The sequence below is a fragment of the Pristiophorus japonicus genome, chromosome 6, assembly GCF_044704955.1.
Source record: "Pristiophorus japonicus isolate sPriJap1 chromosome 6, sPriJap1.hap1, whole genome shotgun sequence".
Lineage (NCBI taxonomy): Eukaryota > Metazoa > Chordata > Chondrichthyes > Pristiophoridae > Pristiophorus > Pristiophorus japonicus.
Genome location: NC_091982.1, coordinates 63487681 through 63507753, shown reverse-complemented (window position 1 = coordinate 63507753; position 20073 = coordinate 63487681).

The following is a 20073-nucleotide window of genomic DNA, read 5'->3' as shown; positions in this document are numbered from 1 at the left end:
TACAATGTACTCACTGATTCTTTCATCAATGAATTGATCTCGGGATCCAAAACGATAACTTTCAGCAATTTTCAGGGGCTCAGGACTGTAGTGCTATTCTAACTAGTTTAAAATCTCTGTAAGTGATGTGTCCTTTGGCTTGATGGGAACAAGCAACATTTTCAGTGTTTCATACCCCTCAGGGCCTGATTCAGTCAGGAAAATAGCCTGTTTTCTTTCCAACACCACCCGATTATGGTTTTCATCATCGGGGACTTCGATGATACTATTTGCAGTGAAAAACATTTCTAGCTGCTCCACATACGCTCCGAAAGTCCCACGGTCATGTTGAGATGCACCCCAGTGCCCTATTATTCCCATAGACACAGCCATCTGGACTCTGGCAGTTCAGCCAAGTGTGCTTATAATTTACCTTGGATTTTTAGCTGTTCTACAAACAAAGGACCTCTCCATTCTCTCTGTTGTTTGGCTGGAATCATCCACCAACAAAAATGTCAGCTTGGCAATCCAGAAATACTATCCTTCATCGCCAATGTGGTATCTTCCTTATGACCTCACAACCCACAGACTTTACAAGATGACTCTTAGAACAGGAACTTGTCAGGTGACCTGTCACCTGATGCCTTTAATGTATTTACAGCAATGGCTATATTATCACAGTAGTCCAATAGGTGGAGCAGTAATCCTCCAGGTGGAATTATACTGAGGAAGGAAGCAGGAAGTGGAAAGGGGGGAAGGGGGAAGGGAAAGGAAGCAAAAGGGAAGGGGAAGGGAAAGGAAAGGGAAGGGAAGAGGAGGGGGAAGAGGAAGGGGGAAGGTAAAGGAAGAGGGAAGGAAAGGGGAGGGGGATGGGGAAGGGGAAGGGAAGGGAGGGGAGGGGGAAGGGGAAGTGAAAGGAAGGGGGAAGGAAAGGGGAGAAGGAAGGGGAAAGGGGAAGGGAAGAGAGGGGAGGTGGAGGAAGGGGAATGGGAAAGGAAAGGAAGAGAAGGGGGAAGGGAGGGGAGGGGAAAGGGAATCATGTGCGTTTATGTATTGTTCTTCATGTCCTTGGTCACAGCTAATGAAACACTTTTGAAGTGTGCTCACCGTTGTAATGTAGGAATAACTCTCAAAAGCAGCAAGCTGATAATGACTCGATAATCTGTGTTCGTGATGTTAATTGAGAGTTAAATCTTGCCCAGCATCCTAGGGATAACTCCCCTGCTCTTCATCAAAATAGTGCCATGTGATCTTTTAGGTCCAGCTTAGAGAGCAGACGGGACCTCAGTTTAACATCTCACCAGAAAGACAACACCTCCGACAGTGCAGCACTCCCTCAGCACTGCACTAGGAGTGTCAGCCTAGACTATGGGCTGATATCTCTGGGATGGAGTTTGTGGTAAAGCATTCCATGTTCTAATTACCCTCTGAGTGAAAAATAGTTCTATTAACATCCCCCTGTTCATTATGATAAAAAAATGAATGCGTTTCTACAGGAAGTCTGACCAATCAGTCACACCTCATCTCGGTTAGATTTTTCAATTAAAGCTATTCCAGTCGGCTGAGTAATCTCTCTGTGGACTTGCCACATCTGAACATCACAACTGCTAATAAGACATCTTTTTGCTGAAGATATCTCCGAGACTTGGGTTGTCTCACAGCTCATTAATGTCAATAGCAAGATGGGCAGAAAAAGGTCCTTCATCTCATTAAATACTTTGCTTTCTTGATGTCTCTTTGAGGTTCAAATAGCAAGGTGTAGCAGTGTGTTTAGGATACCGATAGTTTGGACAGACGTCAACCCCTCAGTGGGTGGCGCTCTCAACTCTGAGTCAGAAGGTCGTGGGGCGGCAAATGGTGTTTCTGAGCTTGTGCCAGCAATGCGCCCGAGTCTGCAACCTGCTCGAGGGCACGTGCCACACACTCTGGAATGCCACTGTCACAGCTCGAGGCTCTGTGTGTGGTCAATGATGGCCTCGCTGGAGTCACAGCTCACAGTGATAATTGCAGCGAGTTTGTCGGGGATCCGTCACAATGCATAATTTACGTCATCATGATGGTCCAAACAGAGGTCAGGCCAGTAACTTCTAACACCGTCGCAAAACCAATGGCAAAATATCTGCCCGGGCGCAAAAGCCTGACGCCCTGTTTGACGCGCAGAAACACAATATGCCAGCCCCATCGCCTCGCTAAACAAGGTGCAAACTAGCCGAAAATCCAGCCCTTTGATTTTTATGTTCAATGAAACATGTGAAGGAAACAACATTCCATCTCCTTTGTAGAATTTACTTTTTGCTTTGAGAGTTTTAACATTTCAGAGAAAATAGGACTTGAATTTCAGGGCACCAGATGTCTATGCAATTCTAATCTGCCGAAGGTGAAATTAATTCCTTGGTCTTGCCCCCACACAGTTTCCTCTGGCCATAAAATCTAGGCCAGTGCCCCCATCAATTCCACTCGCTGGTCCCCTGACAGGAGGGCTGATTGAGGCAGAGTGGGCTCGACTCTGTCAGTCCTCTCCCCACTCCTTGGGAGAGGAGAGGCTTTACTTCAGCATGGCATTGCATCCAGCAGTCCTGCCTCAGGAGATCTACAGGATGAACAGCAAGCGGCCTGGACTGACAGGCGGTCCTCGGACTGGCTCCCCTGGTCTACAGGTTCGAGAGTCGGCCGCTCAGGACCTCGAGCTGTCAGTCTGCGCGCTTTTTTACTGCAGCAGCCCGACCCTTTCACACTGCTGGTCATCTGTGTACGTGCAACTTCACTGTTGCGTCTTATCCACACACCAGCACATAAATCTTTCATGCTGCAGAAACGAGAGAGATGTCAGCGCAGCACCATCACCTGTCACTTTTGTCAGTGCGCTGTCAGTCTCCTGTTAGATGGGAACACCAGGGATTGATGGGTCAAAGACTTAAGTGTTAATCAAAGCCAACATTTCCAGTGATCCTGTTTCTAACTTGACCTATATGTGAACTCAGGTGACTTTTATCCAACACTTTGGGAATATTAAGGTTTGTAGTTAAGACGTTTGTCTTATCCGAAACAAGCAGAAAGGTAATAGAATCTTGCGGCACAGAAGGAGGCCATTCAGTGGAGCATGCCTGTGCCGGTTCTTTGAAAGACACCCCCTGCTCTTTTCCCGTAGCCCTGCAAACATTTCCTTTTCAAATATTTATCCAATTCCTTTTTGAGTTAATATTTAATCAGCTTCCACCACCCTTTCAGGCAGCGCATTCCAGATGATTACTACACATATTTAATGATTCGTTAGAAAAAGGTGTAGTGCCAGAGGACTGACGGAGAGCAAATGTAATACCTACATTTAAGAAGGGGTATAGAACATGTCCAGGGAATAACACACTAGTCACTTTAACATCGGTGGCAGGAAAAATAATGGAGAAAATAGAAGAACATCTAGAAACCAAAAATATATCTGAATGGCGGCAGATTAGGAAAAGGGGAGGTGCAACGAGACCTGGGTGTCTTGGTTCATCAGTCATTGAAAGTTGGCATGCAGGTACAGCAGGTGGTGAAGAAGGCAAATGGTATGTTGGCCTTCATAGCTAGGGTATTTGAGTACAGGAACAGGGAGGTCTTACTGCAGTTGTACAGGGCCTTAGTGAGGCCTCACCTGGAATATTGTGTTCAGTTTTGGTCTCCAAATCTGAGGAAGGACGTTCTTGCTATTGAGGGAGTGCAGCGAAGGTTCACCAGACTGATTCCCGGGATGGCAGGACTGACATATGAGGAGAGACTGGATCGACTGGGCCCGTATTCACTGGAGTTTAGAAGGATGAGAGGGGATCTCATAGAAACATATAAAATTCTGATGGGACTGGACAGGTTAGATGCGGGAAGAATGTTCCCGATGTTGGGGAAATCCAGAACCAGGGGACATAGTCTAAGGATAAGGGGTAAGCCATTTAGGACTGAGATGAGGAGAAACTTCTTTACTCAGAGTGTTGTTAACCTGTGGAATTCCCTATCGCAGAAAGTTGTTGATGCCTGTTCGTTGGATATATTCAAGAGGGTGTTAGATATTGCCCTTACAGCTAAAGGAATCAAGGGGTATGGAGAGAAAGCAGGAAAGGGGTACTGAGGTGAATGATCAGCCATGATCTTATTGAATGGTGGTGCAGGCTCGAAGGGCCAAATGGCCTACACCTGCACCTATTTTCAATGTTTCTATGTTTCTATCTATCCGACAATGTGGAAAACTGCTCCGGTGTGTCCTATCCACAAAAAGCAGTACAAATCCAATTCATCCAATTATCGCCCCCTCAGTCTACTCTCAATCATCAGCAAACTGATGGAAGGTTTCATCGACAGTGCTATCAAGCAGCATTTACACACCAATAACCTGCTCACCGATGTTCAGTTTGGGTTCCGCCAGAACCACTCGGCTCCAAACCTCATTACAGCCTTGGTCCAAACATTGACAAAAGAGCTGAATTCCAGAGGTGAGGTGAGAGTGACTGACCTTGACATCAAGGCAGCATTTGATCAAGTGTAGCATCAAGGGGCCCTAGTAAAACTGAAGTCAATGGGAATCAGGGAGAAAACTCTCCACTGGCTAGAGTCATACCTAGTACAAAGGAAGATGGTTGTGGTGGTTGGAGGTCAATCATCACAGCCCCAGGACATCACTCCAGGAGTTCCTCAGGGCAGTGTCCTTGGCCCAACCATCTTCAGCTGCTTCATCAATGACCTTCCCTCCATCATAAGGTCAGAAGTGGGGATGTTCACTGATGTCATTATAGCCGTGATCCTTGAAACCATCGCCATGCTGCAGTGCAGGAGGTGCCCAGGTCTACCCACATACCTGAAGGAGTTGCTGTGCACAAATTGGCGGCCATGTTTGACTACAGACCAACAGTATCAACACTTCCAAACTAATTAATTGGCTGTGAAGCACTTTGAGCTGTTGTTAAAGCTGTGAAGGCACCAGCGAAGTTTCACCAGACTGATTCCCGGAATGGCTGGACTGACATATGAGGAGAGACTGGATCAACTGGGCTTTTATACACTTGAGTTTAGAAGGATTAGAGGGGATCTCATAGAAACATATAAGATTCTGAAGGGACTGGGCAAGTTAGGTGTGGGAAGAATGTTCCCGATGTTGGGGAAGTCCAGAACCAGGGGACACAGTCTTAGGATAAGGGGTAGGCCATTTAGGACTGAGATGAGGAGAATATTCTTCACTCACCGAGAGTTGTTAACCTGTGGAATTCCCTGCCACAGAGAGTTGTTGATGCCAGTTCATTAGGTATATTCAAGAGGGAGTTAGATACGGCTCTTACGGCTAAGAGGATCAAGGGGTGTGGAGAGAAAGCAGGAAAGGGGTGCTGAGGGAATGATCAGCCATGATCTTATTGAATGGTGGTGCAGGCTCGTACGGCCGAATGGCCTACTCCTGCACCTATTTTCTATGTTTCTATTTTTCTGTGAATAGTCAGCATGGATTACAAAAGGGAAAATTTTGCTTGACCAACCTCATTGAATTTTTGAAGAGGTAGCAGAGAGAGTAGACAATGGTAATGCGCAGATTTAATTTAGCTCGATTTTCAAAAGGCCTTCGATAACATATCCCATAATAGACTGATGAACAAGGTCAGAGAATGCGGAGTCAGGGGACAAGTAACAGAAAGGATAGCTAGCTGGCTTCAAGACAGAAAGCAGAGAGTAGGGGTAAAAGGCAGCTATTCACAGTGGCAGAAGGTGGGTCGAGGTGTTCCATAAGGATCAGTGCTGTGACCACTGCTGTTCACAATTTATATTAATCATTTAGACTTTGGAATCAAAAACACAATTACAGGAGGACATTAATAACCTTGCAGAATGGGCATATAATTGGCAAATGAAGTTCAACACAGATAAATGTGAGGTATTATATCTTGGCAGGAAGAATAGGATGGTCACTTATTACTTGGAGGGTGCGAGTCTGGGTGAGATAGAGGAACAAAGGGAACTCGGAGTACAAATACACAAATCGCTAACAGTTGTGACACAGGTTAGCAAGACCATAGAAAGCAAACCAGGCAGTATGGTTTATTTCTAGAGTTATAGAATTGAAAAGTAGGGAAGTTATGCTAAACCTGTATCGAATCTTGATAAGACCAAACTTGGAGTACTGCATACAATTCTTGTTGCCATATTATAAAAAGGATATAGAGGCACTGAAGAGGGTGCAGAGAGGATTTACAAGGATGATACCAGAAATGTGAGGTTATACATATCAGGAAAGGATGAACAGGATGGATCTCTTTTCACTTGAAAAAGAAGGCTGAGGGGTGAGCTAATAGAGGTCTTTAAAATTATGAAAGGTTTTGATAGAGTGGATAGAGAGAGAGAGTGTTTCCACTTGTGGGGAAGAGCATAAATAGAGGCCATCAATATAAGTTAGTCACCTAGAAATCCAATAGGGAATTCAGAAGAAACTTCTATACACAGAGCGGTGAGAATGTGGAACTCGCTACCACAGGGAGTGGTTGAAGCGAATAGTATAGATACATTTAAGGGGAGACTGGACAAGCATATGAGGGAGAAGGGAATAGAGGGTTATGCTGATAGATTTAGATGAGGAAAGATGGGAGGAGGTTCGAGTGGAGCATAAACACCGGCATGGACTGGTTGGGCCGAATGGCCTGTTTCTGTGCCGTATATCCGATGTAATCATAACAACTCGTAGTGTAAAAAAAAATCTCCTTATTTCGCCTCTGGTTCTTTTTGCCGATTATCTCAAATCTGTGTCCCCTGGTTACCGACGCTCCTGCCAGAGGAAACAATGTCTTACTCTCTACTCTATCAAAATCACTCGCAATTTTGAAAACCTCTATTAAATTTCTCTGTAGCAGGGGTTCCACCCGATCCCGTGGGTCTCCCTCCCGGTAAGTTACGGTAAAGCTACCCCAAAGGTATTGGTGAGACAGAATGAGGCAATATCTTGTTTCCGTGCAATTTCTTCATGGGGCCATGGGCCGCGATCGCTCAGCTTGGCGCTCTGCTTGTGTGTTGGGCTGATCACACAGTTGCCCTGCTCCCTGGTGGCCCAGCAAGGTGCCTTCTTTTTGCAGAGTACGTAGCTTGGGCCCTTCCCTTTAATTGCCGCATCCGAGGGAACTCTTCCCTCAATCAGGAGCGGCGACTAAATGGTGAGTTTTCTTTTCCGGCCACCTCCCCTTTAATTTCTGGCCCGGTAGTGGCCGGCCGCCCGATACGCGTTCCCTGAAGCTGTCGCTGTTATCGCTCGGCGAAGACGCAGGAGGAAAAATGCAATTTGAGTGCCAGGGCGCTCACGGGGCGATGTGCACGGTGATGATATCATGATTTCCGGGCGCAGAAGATCGCAGCGCAATCCTGTGGCACTGTTACTAAACTCCTGCTGAATGTAGGAGTCATTTAGCGCCGTGCCTAGTGGAAAAATCATTTGCATCCCGTTAGCGACCACCCCCCCCACCTCACCCGGGGAGGTGCAAAGTAGCCCAATTTCTCCTTCTTGGGGAATCAAAGAATATGGAGATCGTGCGGGAAAGTAGAGTTGAGGTCGATGATCAGCTATGATTCTATTGAATGGCGGAGCAGGCTCGAGGGCTCGTGTGGCCTACTGCTTCTATTTCTTATGTTCTTATGTTCTTGATAGGGTGAGATGAAGTAAGGTGGGGCATAAACATTGGCATAGACTAGTTGGGCCGAATGGCCCATTTCTTTGCTTTAAAATTCTATACAATTCTACGTAATTCCACACTCTGGATTCAATGTGACCTATCATTGTTTCTACACAACCCATTACTTCTCATGATGGATGCTTCAGCCATGTTTATTATTTCCCTTTCCCTTCCCCCAAAGGTGATTCATGTAAAACTCTGTCGTACCTATCTAAAGTTGTCATATACTACACAACCTTTGTTAGCAGCCTTCCTTGACATGACATTTCTACTGTCCCATCAGTTCAAAATACATCTTGTCCCACATAGCATTCAGCCATCAATATCAACCTTATTACTGTCAATCCCAGTTTAGAAGAATGAGAGGTGATCTTATTGAAAGATACAAAATGCTTACAGTGCTTGACAGGGCAGATGCATGGAGGATGTTCCCTCTGGCTCGGGATTCTAGAACCAGGGGTCACACAGTCTCAGAATAAAGGGTTGGCCATTTAGGACTGAGATGAGGAGAAACTTCTTCACTCAGAGGGTGGTGAATCTTTGGAATTCTCTGCTGTGGAGGTTCAGTCTTTGAGTATATTCAAGAGTGAGATCGATAGATTTTGGATATTAATGGAATCAAGGGATATGGGGATAGTGTAAGAAAGTGGAGATGAGAGAGAAGATCAGCCATGGTCTCATTGAATGGTGAGACAGGCTCGAGGGGCCGAATGGCCTTCTCCTGCTGCTTATTCTTATGTTCTTATTCTCTTATTACGCATCCAGGCTTCCTTTAAAAATGTCACGGCATTAGCTACTCAAAGATTACTAGTGATCTCCCTCAAGTCAAAGTTAAATAGCCTGTTTACATCTTCTTAACCAGATCTGTATCCTCTTCATTTTCTTCCACTAAAACAAGTCCAGAACTTTTGCACTTCCCAACAATGATTGTTAATTGTCTCTTCTCAATATCTGGGTGAAGTTGGCCAGGCCGACATGTTCTCTACCACAGAAGGCTGTGAAGGTCAAGTCACTGAATATAGTTAAGAAGGAGATAGATAGATTTCTAGACACAAAAGGCACAAGGAGTATGGGGAGAAAGTGAGAATATGGTGTTGAGATGGAGGATCAGCCATGATCATACTGAATGGCGGTGCAGGCTCGAAGGGCCGTATGGCCTACTCCTGCTCCTATTTTCCATGTCTTCTATGTATTGCCCATCCCAAGTTGCCCTGAGAAGGTGGTAAGTGACCTCTTTCTTGAATTAATCTAGTCCTTGTGGGAGCACCAACATTGCATTGAAGTAAAGTGATTTTGGGCAGTGCCCTCTCCAATGGGGCACCATAGTTTGATCACCTGGGTTTGCAAAATCAGCAATACCACCTAGTAATCCCTGATAACTGTTGTGGAATCCTTGTCTACTTTAAATAACTGACAGCGTGTCTAGAAGATTCATAGATTCATAGAAACTTACAGCACAGAAGGAGGGCGGCTCTTTGACAGAGCGATCGTGCTCAGTCCCACACCCCCGATTTCTGTTGGTAACCCTGTCAGTTCTTCATCCTCAACTACCTGTCCAACTCCCTTTAAAATTATTCATGAAATCAGCTTCGACCACCTTTTCAGGTCGAGCGTTCCAGATCCCGACCCACTCATCAGAGGGAATCATTTTCCATATTTACTCAAAGCCTCTCATCCTCTTGAAAACCTCTATAGGTCACCTCTTAACCTTCTCTATTGCAAGGAGAACAGTCCTAACTTTTCCAAGCTCAGCTCTTAAATGAAGTCCCTCATCGCTGGTAAACCTCCTCTGTACTCTTTCTAAGACCATTACATCTTTCCTGAAATGTGGTGGTCAGAATTGTTCACAATACTCCAGCTGAGGTCAAAACAATGATTTATAATGTTCTCACATGATCACTTTGCTTTTATATTCTATTCCTCTGTAAATCCAAGTAACCCCTATAGTTTGACCACCTTATCAATCTGCCCTGCCACCTTTAAGGATTTGTGTATATGGATACCAAGGTCTCTCAGCTCATCTACACTTTTCAAAATTGTGCTATTTATAGTATCCTGTCTTTCCATATTAATCCTCCCAATCTGCATTCCCTCACATTTCTCCGCATTGAACCCCATCTGCCACACTTCTGCCCATTTCACAATCCTGTCTGTGTCAGCCTGAAGCCTGTCACTATCCTTATCATGATTTGCTACTTTACCAAGTTTCATATCATCTGCAAACTTTATAATGCGCTCCCTACACCTGAGTCTGATCGTGTATAAAAATTGCAAAGAGTAATGGACTCAAAACTGTTCCTTGCAAACCAAACCACAGCCCAGTCTGAAACCGATCTACCCACCACAACCAGCTGCTTCCTGCCACTGAGCCAACTTTGTATCCATAACACCACTTTCCTTAGTTCCATGGGCTTCGTCTTCTTAATAAGCCTCCTGTGTGACACTTTCTCAACGTCTTCAGAAAGTCCACATATACAACATCTAATGCACTACCTTGATCAAACTTCTCTGTAACCTCATCAAAGAATTCAATCAAGTTCATCAGGCACGATTTACCTTTAACAAATCCAAGCTGGCTAACCTTGATTAATCCACTCGAGCAAAACTAGAGGCCATCAACATAAGATAGTCAGCAAGAAATCCAATAAGGAATTCAGAAGAAACTTCCTTACCCAGAGGGTGGTGAGAATGTGGAACCCACTGCCACAAGGAGTGGTTGAAGCGAATAGTATCGATGCAATTAAAGGCAGGCTAGACAAGCGAATGAAGGAGAAGGGAATAGAGGGTTACGCTGATAGATTTAGATAAGGAAAGCTGGGAGGAGGCTCAAGTGGAGCATAAACGCTGGCATGGACTGGTTGGGCCGGATGGCCTGTTTCTGTGCCGTATTTAAAAAAATTAATTCTGGGAATATGGGCGGCGCTGGTAAGGCCAGCTTTTATTGCCCATCCCTAATTGCCCTTGGGAAGGTAGTGGTGAGCTGCCTTCTTGAACCGCTGCAGTCCATGTGGTGAAGGTGCTCTCACAGTGCTGTTAGGGAGGGAGTTCCAGAACTCTGAGCCAGCGAACGATGAAGGAATGGCGATATATTTTGCAAGTCAGGATGGCGTGAGACTTGGAGGGGAATGTGGAGGTGATGGTGTTCCCAGGTGCCTGCTGCCCTTGTCCGTCTAGGTGATAGAGATCGAGGCCCTACGTAATCCATGCCTTTCCAAATTAAAGTTTATTTTGTCCCTGATAATGATTTCCAATAACGTCCCCACCACCGATGTTAGGCTGACTGACTTGTAGTTTCCTGGTTTATCCATCTCCTCTAGAGTATTACAATTAGTGGGTCAGAGCTCAGATTATGATGTGAACTTTAAAATCATTTCACTGGAAGATCTTTGACTTTAGAGAATTCTAAAGTCTTCTCTAGATGTATAAATAATAAGCGGGGAGGAGTAAGAGGAAAACATAGAAATTAGGTGCCGGCGTAGGCCATTCGGCCCTTCGAGCCTGCACCACCATTCAATAAGATCATGGCTGATCATTCCCTCAGTACCCCTTTCCTGCTTTCTCTCCATACCCCTTGATCCCTTTAGCCGTAAGGGCATATCTATAGAAACAGGGGTGGGCCAATTCGGGGCCATAAAGGAGACCTGCGCATGGAGGCAGAGGGTATGCCTGAGGTACTAAATGAGTAATTTGCATCTGTCTTCACCAAGGAAGAGACTGCTGCCAAAGTCATAGTGAAAGAGGAGGCAGCTGAGATACTGGATGGGATTAAAATTGATCATTTGCAAATGTTATATCTTTGTTCAAAAAAGGGTGTAAGGTTAAACTCAGCAACTATAGTCCAGTCAGTTTTATCTTGGTAGAGGGGATGCTTTTAGAAGGTCTGGGACAAAGTTAACAGTCACTTGGATAAGTGTGGATTAATTGAGAAAAACCAGCATGGATTTGTTGAAGGCAAATCGTGTTCAACCAACTTGATTGAGTTTTTTGATGAGGTAACAGAGAGGGTTGATGAGGACAATGCGATTGATGTGGTATACATGGACTTCCAAAAGGCATTCGATAAAGTGCCACATAATAGGCTTGCGGAAAAGTTGAAGCCCATGCAATAAAAGGGACAGTGGCAGCATGGATACGGAATTGGCTCAGTGACAGGAAACCGAGAGTAGTGGTGAACGGTTGTTTATCGGACTGGAGGAAGGTATACACTGATGTTCCCCAGGGGTCGGTACTGGGACCACTGCTTTTCTTGATATATATTAATGACTTGGACTTTGCAGGTGACACAATACTTGGAGGTATAGTGAAAAGTGAGGAGGATAGGGATAGACATAGACAGGCTGGTGAAATGGACAGACACGTGGCAGATTAAATTTAACGCAGATAAGTGATACATTTTGGTAGGAAGAGTGAGGAAAGGCAATATAAACTAAAGGGTATAATTCTAAAGTGGGTGCATGAACAGAGAGACCTGGGGTATATGTACACAAATTGTTGAAGGTGGCAGGGCAGGTTGAGAAAGTGGTTAAAAAAGCATGCGGGATCCTGGGCTTCATAAATAGAGGCATAGAGCACAAAAGCAAGGATGTTATAATGAACCTTTATAAAACACTGGTTCAGCCTAAACTGGAGTATTGTGTCCAATTCTGGGCACTGCACTTTAGGAAGGATGTGAAGGCCTTAGAGAGGGTGCAGAAAAGATTTACGAGAATGGTTCCAGGGATGTGGGACTTCAGTTACGTGGATAGACTGGAGAAGCTGGGGTTGTTCTCCTTGGAGCAGAGAAGGTTGAGAGGAGATTTGATCGAGGTGTTCACAATCATGAGGGATCTGGACAGAGCAGAGAGAAACTGTTCCCATTGGTGGAAGGATCGAGAACCAGAGGACACAGATTTAAGGTGATTGGCAGAAGAACCAAAGGCGACATGAGGAAAAACTTCTTTACGCAGCGAGTGGTTAGGATCTGGAATGTGCTGCTTGAAAGGTGGAGGCAGATTCAATCTTTCAAAAGGGAGTTGGATAAGTACCTGAAGGGAGAAAATGGCAGGGCTACGGGGAAAGGGCGGGGAGTGGGATTAGCTGAAGTGCTCTTGCAGAGAGCCGGCATGGGCTCGACGGGCCGAATGGCCTCCTTCTGTGCTGTAACCGTTCTATGATTCTATGAGTTTGTTTTTTGTATGTGTTGAATTAGAAGAAATAATGTTGGTTGCATATTCTTGCACAATCTGTTGGTAATTAAAATCACTCTTTTTAAAATTATGTGACATCTTTTGCAGTGGTATCAAAATCACAAATTATTTTCATATCACCCAGTAATGAACTAAATTTTTGGTAATTCAAAGCAGGCTTGTGTTTTATTGTATTTTGAATATAATAAATTATTCTAATTGTATTCTGTTCCAATGTACAATATGCTGCAAAGCATAATCCCTCTAAATTGGTGTCACATTAAGAAAACCGAGCAAGTTAATTCATCTCAACACTCCATTCATTTTCTCCTTTTGTGTTAGTTTATTACAGAAGCGTGAGCTTCTTTGTTGGGCCGGTTTTAATTGACCTTCAATCATCATTTGCTTTGAACACTTTGAATATGAATTAATTGCCATACCCCTTAACGCATCTTGGAGGCAGCGTGCATCATTTAAAGATTGTAATGATTCTTTCTCTCGATTGTTTACAACTCAGATGAGTAAATTAGGTGAAAGGCGTCTTACGGAAGTTAATGGTCATGAATTTAGAGTTCATCGTACTAAGCAGAAATGCTGATAGTTGGATTTTGTTCATGCATTAATCTTTAGTTCGGTAAATAACAGAACTTCCAATCAATGTTTCCCCGATTTAAAAATTTGGGTGCATGGTCCCTTCAATGGGCTACACGGACCATTCAAAGTTTCTTGCGGGAAGTTTCATGTTGGAAATAGAGTCTTGCATTTATATAGCGCCTTTCACGACCACCGGATGTCTCAATGCGCTTTACAGCCAATGAAGTAGTTTTGAAGCATAGTCACTGTTGTAATGTGGGAAACACAGCAGCCAACTTATGCAAGCTCCCACAAAATGCAATTGATAATGACAAGATTATCTGATTTTGTTATGTTGATTGAGGGATAAATATTGGCCCCAGGGGATAACTCCCCTACTCTTCTTCAAAATAGTGCCACGGGATCTTTTACATCCACCTCAGAGAGCAGATGGGACCTTAATTTAATACCTCTTCCGAAAGACGGCACCTCCGACAGTGCAGCATTCCCTCAGTACTGCACTGGAAAGTCAGCCTAGACTTATGTGCTCAAGTCTTTGGAGTGGAACTTGAACCCACAATCTTCTGACTCCGAGGCAAGTGTGCTACCCACTGAGCCACAGCTGACACATCGGAAAAGCTGGTCTCGGGATGTGTGGGACCGCCAGATGGCTAGGCTGCTGTGTGGCCATTCAGCTGAGAGAGAACGTTGCTTCCAATGCAGTATCGTGATTCATTTTCTGTTTACACCAGGTTGCGGGATATTCACTAACAGCAACTTGCCTTTTTATTGCGCCTTTAACATAGCAAGACGTCCAATATCTGGTGTCAGCATCAGACATTCTCCCCGCCTCCTACAGCGCCCCCCAGCTGCAACTTTAGAATTGCGTCATCCCCGCCCTCATGGCCGAGAGTAACATTTTTGTTCTATTTTCCGTGGCAGCCGTCCTCTGAGATTGCTAGCTTAATACCATGTAATGCCAAGTCAGGGGCAGTTTGGCGCTGTCAACTCATGCCCATTGTCAACCAATCTGAGTTGAGTTTCCGCCCAGAACCCAGAGGTGATAAGCCAGATGCCTAGTGGCAGTATTTAGAATTTCTAAGTAGTAATCACGCCTTTGTTATCCAATTCATACGAAAATAGCCCGAAGCACTTGGCGTAAAATGAATTACATTGGGCAGCCACTGTGCACAGCGAGATTCAACAAGCAGCAAATAAATGGTGTCGGAGATGCTTTAACATCCACAAGGACCAGAGCAGGCAGAGGGTGCCTTTTTCTGAAGAACAGCCTTTCTCACTCCCTCAGGATTGCATGGAAGTGAATTCTTCTCCCTTACACACACTCAAGTCCTGGAGTGGGACTTGAACCCACAACCTTTCAATTAGTCAGTCACAGGCCCCAAGGAATAGCAGCTGGTGTTTGAATTCACGGTGCTCCACCATAAGTAAAGTAACACTGTGTTTAAATGGAGTAGAATAAACAACATAAGCCGTACATTGTTGGTTTGCATCTTATTCTCACACACGTCAGCTGTGGCTCAGTGGGTCATACCCTTTGCCTCTGAGTCAGAAGGTTGTGGGTTCAAATTCCATTCCAGGGACTTGAGCACAAAATCTAGGCTGACACTCCAGTGCAGTGCTGAGAGAGTGCTGCACTGCCGGAGGTGTTGTTCGGATGAGACATTAAACCGAGGCCCCGTCTGCTCTCTCAGATGGATGTATAAGATCCCATGGCACTATTCAAAGAAGAGCAGGAGAGTTATCTCTGGTGTTCTGGCCAATATTTATCCCTCAACCAATATTTCTAAAACAGATAATTTGATCATTATCTCCTTGCTGTGCCCAACTTGGCTGCATTGTGTACCTGCATGACAAGTGACTTCAACTACAGTAGTTGGTTACAAAGTGCCTACGGACATCCTGAGCTCGTGAAAGGTGATACTAAATGCACAAACTTTTCTACATTTTTTTCTGATATTATTTCACAAGGGTTCTTTACAACCAGAAGTTGATTATTCTGGGCTGGATTAAAATCCAGGTTCCAAGGCTAAAAGATCTGTGTGCTAAAGGCTTTGCACCACCCACACAGAGTTGTCATAGTTACGCTTAATGCACCGTAGGTTTTCTGCGTTAGTTCAATCACGAACTAATTATGGAGCTGATGGTGTTACACAGTACATGTTACAGACCTTGCAACGTATTAATAAGAGGGTGTCTAACCACCTCCCGTTGATATTCAACGGCATTACCATCGCCGAATCCCCCACCATCAACATCCTGGGGGTCACCATTGACCAGAAACTTAACTGGACCAGCCACATAAATACTGTGGCTAAAAGAGCAGGTCAGAGGCTGGGTATTCTGCGTTGAGTGTCTCACCTCCTGACTCCCCCCAAAGCCTTTCCACCATCTACAAGGCAGAAGTCAGGAGTGCGATGGAATACTCTCCATGTGCCTGGGTGAGTGCAGCTCCAACAACACTCAAGAAGCTCGACATCATCCAGGACAAAGCAGCCCGCTTGATTGGCACCCCATCCACCACTTTCAACATTCACTCCCTCCACCACCGGCGCACCGTGGCTGCAGTGTGTACCATCTACAAGATGCACTGCAGCAACTCGCCAAGGCTTCTTCGACAGCATCTCCCAAACCCACGACCTCTACCACCTAGAAGGACAAGGGCAGCAGGCGCATGGGAGCACCATCACCTCCAAGACACATACCATCCTGACTTGGAAATATATCGCTGTTCCTTCATCGTCGCTGGGTCAAAATCCTGGAACTCCCTCCCTAACAGCATTGCGGGAGCACCTTCACCACACGGACTGCAGCGGTTCAAGAAGCCGGCTCACCACCACATTTTCAAGGGCAATTAGGGATAGGCAATAAATGCTGGCCTTGGCAGCGATGCCCACATCCCAAGAACGAAGATGATGGCCTGGAGTTTTCACTCGGTTGTGCTGTTTTTCAGCGCAATTTGCCAAAACCGGCCAATCCAGCGCAAAGGTTCAAGGAATTTTAAGTGCAAATTATATCCAACGCAAATCGGGTTTCTGCAATCTTTTACGCTCATTTTAAAAGCATCGTGCTAGAAGCTGGCCCCGCCCACCACACTGGCCACGCCCCCAGATCGAATGAATCTCGTGGCGAGTTTCTACTTAGTGCGCCCGTATGCGGGCCTTCGAGAAAGCTCTTAAAGTTTTAGCCGTGGCTCAGTGGGCTGCGCACTCGCCTCTGCGTCAGACGGTTGTGGGTTCAAGTCCCATTCCAGAGACTCGAGCACATAAATCTAGGCTGTCAGTCCAGTGCAGTATTGAGGGAGCCCCGCACTGTCGGAGGGACTGTCTTTCGGATGAGAGGTTAAACCGAGGTCCCATCTGCTCTCTCAGGTAAAAGATCCTACGGCACTATTTTGAAGAAGAGCAAGAGAGTTATTCCCGGTGTCCTGGCCAATATTTATCCCTCCATCAACATCACTGAAACAGATGATCTGGTCAATATCATATTGCTGTGTGTGGGCGCTTGCTGTGCGCAAATTGGCTGCCGTGTTTCCTACATTATGACAGTGACTACACTCCAAAAGTATTTCATTGACTGCAAAGAGCTTTGAGATGTCCAGTGTTCGTAAAAATCGCAATAGAAATGCAGATCTTTTTTATCTGATTGAGCCAGTTCTTGGTAACTTTTACATCAGGCAATATGCAAATGAGTTTGAGCAGAAACTTGAGCAAACGAAACGACTTCAGAAAAATGGGCGGAATTTTGAGCTCAATTTGTGCCTAAAGCAGAAACTCTAGGCCACTATCACAAGGATAACCTCGATAGTGTTAGTTATTTCGAAGATGAAGGATTCAATCAGCCAAACAGAACCAGACAGAATCACTCAGTCTCTCATTCAAGTCCCACATCTTTCGAGGACAGAAAAAGCGGCTGGGCAAAGCCAGAGCTTATAAAATAAATCCAGTTGCTGCCAAGAGGCATTATTGAGAAGATGCAAACCATTGGCAGATCAAAGTCGGAATATTAGAACTTGAATTGGTAAAATATATACCTCTCACAGGGTGAGCTCTTCATAGCTCATATCTGTTTGTGAAACATTGGGATGTTGGGAGACTGCAGAGAAGCATTTGCAGCCCTAAATCAGTTCGTCCGTGTAACAATTCTCAACGTTGACCATCAGATAAGGTTAGGCAGGCTGGAGAATAGTCATTTTAATAACTCGGATATTCTAAAATCTGCAGAGGATTTCTATGCCTTGTCTCCCAGCCCCCTCCACAATGAAGGTCAGCTTTGTAGATACATTCTTAACAGCCACAACAACAAAAAAAGACTTGCATTTACATAGTGCCTTTCATGACCACCGGACATCCCAAAACACTTTACAGTCAATGAAATACTTTTAGTCACTGTTGTAATGTAGGAAACACGGCAGTCATTTTGCACACAGCAAGCTCCCACAAAGATCAACGCAATAATGACCAGATAATCTATTTTAGTGATGTTGATTCAGGGATAAACTTTTAGCCAGGACACTGAGGAGAATTCCCCTGCTCTTCTTCGAAATAGCGTTGTGGGATATTTAGCATCCACCTGAGTGGGCAGACGGGACCTCGATTTAACGTCTCATCCAAAAGATGGCACCTCCGACAGTGCAGCACTCCCTCAGTACTGCACTGGGAGTTTCAGCCTAGGTTTATGACGCTCAAGTCCCTGGAGTGGGACTGGCCCAGAGGCAAGGCTGCTACCAACTGAGTCACACTGACACTTAGAGATACTCACCCATTCTGACTAATCGAGACACTCACCCATTCTGACTAATCGACACTCAGCCATTCTCAACCGGCATTAAAATGGTACCGACAGCAATTTGGTACATGCACATTCAGTGTTTGCACAAGTAAGTTAATTACAAATCTCATCATTTTACTCATACAAGAGCAAAGCACTGCGGGTGCTGGAAATCTGAAATTGAAACGGAAAATGCTGGAAACACTCAGCGGGTCAGGCAGCATCTGTGGAGAGAGAAACAGAGTTAAGGTTTCAGGTCGATGGCCTTTCGCCAGAACTGGTAAGATGTAAGAGACGACGTACATTGCATTCCCCCATCGTGAGGAAGTGGGCGGGAGCATGTCCATGACAAATCATCCACTGATTATCATATTACTGCTGTTCATCATAAAGTAGGCCTGTCTAACATTGACCCAGTCAGGATTGCATGTTAAAAACTCCATGTGACATACCCAGACCAAAGATGGTATTGCCACTTAAGGAAAGTTCGGGTGAAGGTGGAATCACTAGAATCATATGGACATGCTCTTGCCTAGCAGCTAGTCATCATCATAGGCAGTCCCTTGGAATCGAGGAAGACTTGCTTTCATTCTAAAAATGAGTCCTTTGGTGGCTGAACAGTTCCAATACAAGAACCACAGTCGCTATCACAGGGACAGATAGTCGTTGACGGAAAGGGGTGGGTGGGACAGGTTTGCCGCACGCTCTTTCCGCTGCCTGCGCTTGATTTCTGCATGCGCTCGGTGTTGAGACTCAAGGTGCTCAGCGCCCTCCCAGATGCACTTTCTCCACTTCGGGCGGACTTTGGCCAGTGACTCCCAGGTGTCAGTGGGGATGTTGCACTTTATCAGGGAGGCTTTGAGGGTGTCCTTGTAACGTTTCCGCTGCCCACCTTTGGCTTGTTTGCCGTGAAGGAGTTCCGAGTAGAGCGCTTGCTTTGGGAATCTCGTGTCTGGCATGCCGACAATGTGGTCTGCCCAACGGAGCTGATCAAGTGTAGTCAGTGCTTCAATGATGGGGATGTTGGCCTGGTTGAGGACGCTAACATCGGTGTGTCTATCCTCTCAGGGGATTTGTAGGATCTTGCGGAGACATCATTGATGGTATTTCTCCAGAGACTTAAGATGGCTACTGTACATGGTCCATGTCTCTGAGCCATACAGGAGGGCGGGTATTACTACAGCCCTGTAGACCATGAGCTTGGTGACAGATTTGAGGGCTTGGTCTTCAAACACTCTTTTCCTCAGGTGGCTGAAGGCTGCGCTAGTGCACTGGAGGTGGTGTTGAATCTCGTTGTCAATGTCTCCTCTTGTTGATTAGAGGCACATGAGTTATGGGAAATGGTCCACGTTGTCAATGGATGTTGTCTCATACACTCATTTAGGGATTTAGCCCACTGACACTAAATGCATTCGTGGAAAGAAAATGCATTAAAAGATTGAAAAGTACGTATAGTCATTAGAAAGGAGATGCACATGAATTTGGTTTACAAACGTATAATGCCTTCATTGTTGCAAGTACTTCTTGCGATAGCTGTGCAGTGATGCACACTGGGCCGGCTGTGCAGCGGTGCACACTGGGCCGGCTGTGCAGCGGTGCACACTGGGCCGGCTGTGCAGCAGTGCACACTGGGCCGGCTGTGCAGTGGTGCAGTGTTGAAAGACTCCTTCCCTCCCTCACATGGCAGGGCCATCACTGCAGGCTCAGCAAAAAAAAACTTACCGCCCCCCCCCGCCGACAGCATCCACGATCCGGCCCGATTCATTCAAGCAGAGTGCCGGGCTGATCGATCGCGGGCAAAGGAAACCGGCAAGACACCTGAAAGAGAGAAGGTAATTAATTTTCTTTTTACCAACCTCGGACACCTCGCCATTTAACCCTCATCCCCGGAATGCCCGGCC